Source organism: Pyxicephalus adspersus, chromosome 6 (assembly GCF_032062135.1).
Source record: "Pyxicephalus adspersus chromosome 6, UCB_Pads_2.0, whole genome shotgun sequence".
NCBI lineage: Eukaryota > Metazoa > Chordata > Amphibia > Anura > Pyxicephalidae > Pyxicephalus > Pyxicephalus adspersus.
The window spans coordinates 83,264,313-83,271,053 of NC_092863.1; positions in this window are offsets into that span (position 1 = coordinate 83,264,313).

Consider the following 6,741-nt stretch of genomic DNA (forward strand, 5'->3'; position numbering starts at 1 on the left):
TAGACAAGGCGTTCAAGGAGTTTGGAGATATATGGGAGAAGGGAGATAGGGCGGTAGTTGGAAGGTAAGGAGGGGTCCAGTGAGGGTTTCTTTAGGATAGGGAGAATTATGGCATGTTTAAAAGCTGAGGGGTATTTACCAGTAGAAAGAGAGAGGTTGAATAGTTCGGTTAGGGCAGGGGCCAGGGGCCATATTACGCAGCGCTGTACATTAAATAGGGGTTGCAAATGACAGACAAATATAGACAGAAGGAGGAGAGGCCCCTGCCCGGAAGAGCTTACAATCTAGTAGGTGGGGGAAGTAACACACAATAGTAGGGGGATATGTAGTGGTGGAAAGTAGTGATGGTTTCAAAAGACAGAAGAAGGTGGGTAGGCAAGTTTGAAAAAGTGGGTTTTGAGTGCTTTTTTAACTTTTAAATAAGCAGAAAGTAGGAGCAAGCCGTATAGGCTGAGGAGGACCATTCCAGAGAGTTGGGGCAGCTCTAGCAGCCGTGCGTGTGATCAGGTGATGAGTCGGGAAGTCAGTTGAAAGATTGTTTTCAGCAACAAAATTAGATATTTGTACATTTAATGTAAGTAAATAGGTAGGTGGCCCGATGTCCAATAGTGTACCACATCCCAGATAAGTTTTTTACAAATATATACAAAAACAAGGGGGTACAAAGGTACAAAGAAATAAAAAACAGCTTCTTTAACCTCCCCAGCGGTTGCCCCCAGTGTGACCCGGGGTAAAAAAAAGATGCTGAAAGCAGTAACCCCGAGTCATACTCCGGTTATTTAAAACCGTGAAAACCAATAGTAAATAGAACGTTACCTGATCCGCCAGCGTCCTCCTTCATCCTTCCTGTCTCCTCACGGCCGGCGCCCTCCGCATCTGATGAGTCCCCCGGTAGTTCCTGATGACGATTTTTTTTTTATCACACAGCCAGTAAAGTCCAAGTGAAGTTTTATTTGAGACCTTTTTACTTGTATTAAAGCCAAACAATTCCATTTTCCATAGGAAAGTCAGCCTCAACACATTCAATAGTTGTCTTTACAAAATTGTCCTCCTATGAGCTAGTAGAATCATGCTTATTATTCTGTCTGCAGTCTTAGTGCGACCTCTTGTGGTCACTCTTTATCATTGCAGTCTTTTTTTTTTTTTTTTTGCTACATTCACCTCAATCTAAGCAAGTTATTACTAGAATTTATTTTAAATGTGGATCTCTCTTTCAAACGTCAGTCTCATTCACATTAGTGCATGGTGTTCTAACATGGACATGCGTTGATGGTGTCCTAAATGCACATTACTACAATGCAACACTTGGCAATGGACAACAAAATTCACCACAGGCGCAGAGTCTAAGCAACTGCCAGAGCCTCTAGAGGTGAGGGTGTTGCGTTGCCATAAACTGCCAGGTTGTGGCCCCCGTGCTCGCAGAGGCAGGTGATGGCTGACGGCAGAAACAAGACGTGGTACCAGAACGAAGAGCAGAGAGTAGTCAGGGAAGCCAGAGGTCAGGAGTAGTCAAGGTCAAGCTGAGGTCAATACACAAAGAGTCAGGAATGAGAGAAACAAACAACAGGAACCTGGATGCGGAACCAAAGGAACTTCTTTTTTTTCCTTTTATGGGCTGGTCAAGTGATGGATGGAGCCATGTGACCTGCTGCATCCTATCCTACCACCAGAGGGAGTCCTGGAGACTAGAGGTTGGTGGTGTTCACATCTCCACCAGCAGGGGAGCGCGTTTGTGAAACCCTCCAGTCCTCTGAGTTAGTGTAGCTGCTGATTGGGAGTCACATATACCAGGAAGTGAGCTGAGGAGATGATGACTGAGCAGAGCTGGTGCTGGAGGCAGGGGAGTGTAAGGTCGGTGACACTGAAGGGGGCATAGATCCCCTGGACCTTCAGGGATCTGTAACACTATTGTACGGACATAAGATTGTAAGCCCCTTTGAGGGACAGCTAATACCATGACTATGGACTTTGTACAGCACTGCATAATATGTTGGTGCTTTATTAATACTGTGTAATATTAATAATATATGGTATAATAATAATATTATATGTTCAATGTTGATAAGTATCTGACACATTTCGCAGAGTTTCTAAAGGAAAAAAAGAAACTGACATGAAATGCTTTGTTACATGAGCATGTTTGTGGGCCATGTGTTGCATTGGAAGGCCATTCGAAAAGGAAAGGCTGCACTAAAGCAATCACAACGCAATGCACTTTTTCACATGAAGCCTTTACTCCATGGCTTCCAAATCTTTTAAACTTTTAAATTATCATGGACTTTAGAGGAGCACAAACAAGAAAAAGTTTCTACATACAGAAACAGTAACAATTTTTATTGATAATCCGAGTATAATTTTCACAGCAATATACATGTACATGATATCCTCATAGTCATAATGTATCGCCAGACAAGTCCCAATCACTGCATGCGTTTCGCAGTAAAAAAAATCGCCTAACTGCGAAGCTTTACGACAAGTTCTGCCTCCTGGGCATTATTGCCCCTGCACAAACTATTGTCCCACGCTGATGACAACTTTCTTGTGCAGGATATTGTAGGAAGTCTCGAAAGGCTAGTTGGCTTTGTTTGGGGTAATACGAAGATGAGATTTGTATTACGCCATCATTGCATTATTTAACATTAAGTTTTATGTTATATTTATATAGATTTTGTAGGTAAATTTGTAGTGTTAGATTGTGATTGCCCTTGATATGTTTTTAAGGAAACCCCACAGACTTTCTAAATGAATATTTCTTGACTTTGTTTAAATTCCTCTTTCTCTAGTCTTTAGTTTTTTGTGGTAACGGGCACATTGACGCATGCGTTACTACGTTGCACAATAATACATGGTATGCACATTGATTAGATGCCATACCATTCTTTGTAAATGGTACCCATACACACCTTGTAAATGGAGCACAGCACAAGGTAATGCAATTTATTGTGATTTAGTAGAATAGCACAAAAAAAAATAAAAAAGTAGTTCAAAATGGCTGACAGATTCACTTTATACAGTGGCGGCCTAAAACACATCTAAATTTAAAATTTTTCTTTACATAAAAGGGAAGACAACCTAATTTTTTAAAAGTGAGAATTGCCTTTTTTTTTTTATTTTTCATCTGATCTCAGGCCTGCGCAGTGCGAGATCAGGTGTCAAAGGAAGAAGATGGCGGCACTCTGCACTTTTCCACGCCAGGCCAAAGAAAGATCCCGGAAGGATGCAGGACCTAATTGAAGAAACCTCCTGATGGATCTGTGGGATTAAAGGTAAGTATGATTTTTTTTTTTTTTTTTTTTAAGTTTCGTTCCACTTTAAACAATTGTAGGTAATAGAAAAGGTTTAAAAAAACAGAAAGCATATTTTTAATAATATACATTATCCTCTCCTCCTGTATCACTGTCTGTATTAGTCTGTCATTTGCAATCCCTATTTAATGTACAGCGCTGCGTAATATGTTGGCGCTATATAAATGTTATGTTTTGCGGCTCCAGACTATTTTTCTTTAGTGGAAGAGGAGGCAAAATGGCTCTTTTGATAGTAAAGGTTGCTGACCCCTGCACTAGGGTCCCAGGTACACATTTTGGCCATGACACCATATGCATGAAGTTTTTATGATTTTCTTGTGCTTGCAAATGTATACTGAAGTTTCTATCCTAATGCCAAATATATACTGGTAAGTTAATTGGATGAATTCTTCAGAAAATAATCTTTAGCTATAGTAAGGGCATTGAACTGTTTTCTTGACATGTAGCCGGGGGAGCAAACCACAGAACGTGGAAGGGGATGCCAGTATCCACCACTATGGTGTGTTGAATGCTGAACATTTTTTGGATCGTCAAAAAAGTGGATATTTGTGAAGTGATTAATGGTACAGGTAATTAAAAAGGTCCTGTTACACCATGTGTTGCATTAAAGCGCATACACTAATTCAACTTTTACTGTCTTAAGGCAGGCCATGTACAATGCACCTTAAATGTAAAGAAATGGACATGTGCCTATACATGCCACAAAAAAGAGACAATAATTGGTTCACACCTGTGAATGTTTGAGGGAATACCAGATTCCCTGTTTTATAAATAGAGCCCTATATGTGTCCTTCTGTATAGCAAGGAATGGCTTAACTTAAGAGTCATTTTAAGAAAGCTTCATTTTACTTTGTTTTTGACCTTGACAGAAATTCCAATCTTTTCTTCTCTAGCCTAGTATAACCTGTGGCGATATGTGAAAATTGCTGAATTTTATCCTATTAAAAGTTTATAAAATGCCACAAAAGTCTAACTTTTAAATGCATTTACTCAGCAAAAAAAAGAATTATTCTTTGCTTGGCAAGGCATCTGTTGTGTCTTGGAGGAATCACGGCTAGATAACCTTCCTGACCTCAATATGGCAGTGTGATTGCTGCTTAGATTAATCTTTACTGCCATGACCTGTGATGAAAAGAAGAGTCCCAGGTCTAATTCTTACTGCATTAACCACAATGACCTTGGCAGTTTTTCCACAGACCCTTTACTAAAACTTTATTTACAGATGGAGAAAAGAATATCTTCATGCAAAACAAAAGGGAACAAAATCCCAGTGCTAATTCGAAAACATGAAATGCATTTTATTAGTATCAAGATAACAATTTCTAAAGGGATATAAAGAACAACATTGTATTCAGAAAGACATATTGTATTTGTTGTAATATATTTTTAGATAATTAAAGATGGATATAAAATTACCACTTAATTCATGAAATATCATGTAACGCTGGAGTGGGTAGGCATTACATATAGCATCTCCCCCAAGGCAGCAGTGTACTGACATCAGGAATTAGTAAAAGCACCACAACCTCACTGCTATTCTGAACATATCCCTATACAATGCAAGCTGTTTTAACACACAATGTTCACTGTTATCACCACCCAAAAAAATAACATTACAAATGCCATGTATCAATTGCTGGAGTGCATATAGACCGGAAATGGCTGCAAATAGGCTTGCTGAAGATCATCAGTACCAAGATGAAAGAGAATTAAGTACTAGTAGTAGTATTAAAAAAAAAAACACAGAACTTTATGAATTTAATGAAATGACATTCAGTTAGGCCATATGCACACCTTTTTTGCATGGTTTGTTCATCATCAACATGGTTTGAACTTGATTCTATAGAACAAAGACATGCATAAAGGTTTTACATTTAAGTACACCTACTAATAAAAAAAAAATAATAATTGTTTTGTATCCCAAGAAGTTCTGGTGACTGCCTAACAGATGTCAGATTTCCATTCTGGCAGAAAGTGATCTTCTGGTGTCTATCTACACCTTGAACTTTCATCTGACTTAACATATGAATACCATATGTCAGCAAGCTGATTAATCACTCTGACCAGTGTCCTCAGTTCTTATCAGCTATTAGTAATTGCTATGTTTAAACCCTTTGTATTAACCTTAAACCCAACTAAACCCCAAACTGAACAAGTACATTCTAAAAGTTGTTGAGTGAATCTAAACTGTATAGAATCAAAGTGGGGGAATATCTGTTTTATGAGCCAAATAAGCCTGCATACTGAACTACTTCTCATATTCTGTTTCCAAATTAAGCTGCTGCAAGGGTCAATTTTGTCATTATATGACACCCAAGTAAAAAGAACAAAAAATTCTAGACCACATTTCCCAACATCCCTTTAGTACAGGGGAAACCATAGAGCTACATGAGGAGGCAAGTGGAACTAAATGTAAAATTTAAAAAATTACAAGCAACCATGTTTTTTTTTTTTTCACTGAAATGACAGGTGATTTTTTAACTGCATTCAACTCTCTTTTACCAATGCTAATCTTCACCTGCTCTCCTTAGGCTACATACACACGTCAGATGATATTCTTCCAATAATTGTCTCACGGCTGATATCAGACGAGAATCTGGCATGTGTACAGTGCTCGACGTCCGTCGTTCTGACGACTGTCCTGGTGGATCCACAGACGATGGATGGCGAATGATGAATGATCGTAATGAAAGTAAAGGGGAGAGAGTGCATGGGGGGTGCTGCTGTGTTGTTCTTTTCCTCCCCTCTCCATAGAGCAGAATGGCTCTGTATGTATAGCACTCGTTCATGCATCGTGCAGTCTTTTGTCGTTAGAAAGGATTGTGAAAGATCCTTTCTTAGGACAATTATTGCACAAGTGTAGCCAGACTTAGTTTGAGATCTTCCCCCATCTTGATTGGTATGTGCATAGGTGCTGCATGAGCAATTCAGTGCACATTATAGAGAGCCTAATTGAGTATGGTAAGTTACTTGGGCTCTCCATGAGCAAGTAAGTTTGTTTTTTTAATTATTTCATTATTTTTCAATTTTTACATTTAATTCTGCTTAATTAAAATTTATTAAAATGTTTATTATTATTAAAAATAATAATAATAGTAATATTAAATAGTGAGAGTAATTCACAGATAGTAGGTGGTAAGACATTTTTCTCACGACAATGTTATTTAGACGTGGGAGGGTCAGATCATGTGGATAGGTCCACAGCTACAGCAACAAAATGAACCTGATTTAATAAAGCTCTCCTAGAATGCAGAAGATAGACTATCATGGGTGAACCTGGGCGATCCAGCAAATCTGGAATAAATTCGCTCAAGGATTCAAAACATTTGCCAATTAATAACAAATGATTTTTAAGAAACTAATTGTTGCTGGATCACTCAGGTTCTTTCATGATAATCTATCTTCTCTAGTCTTGGACAGCTCTAATAAATCAGGC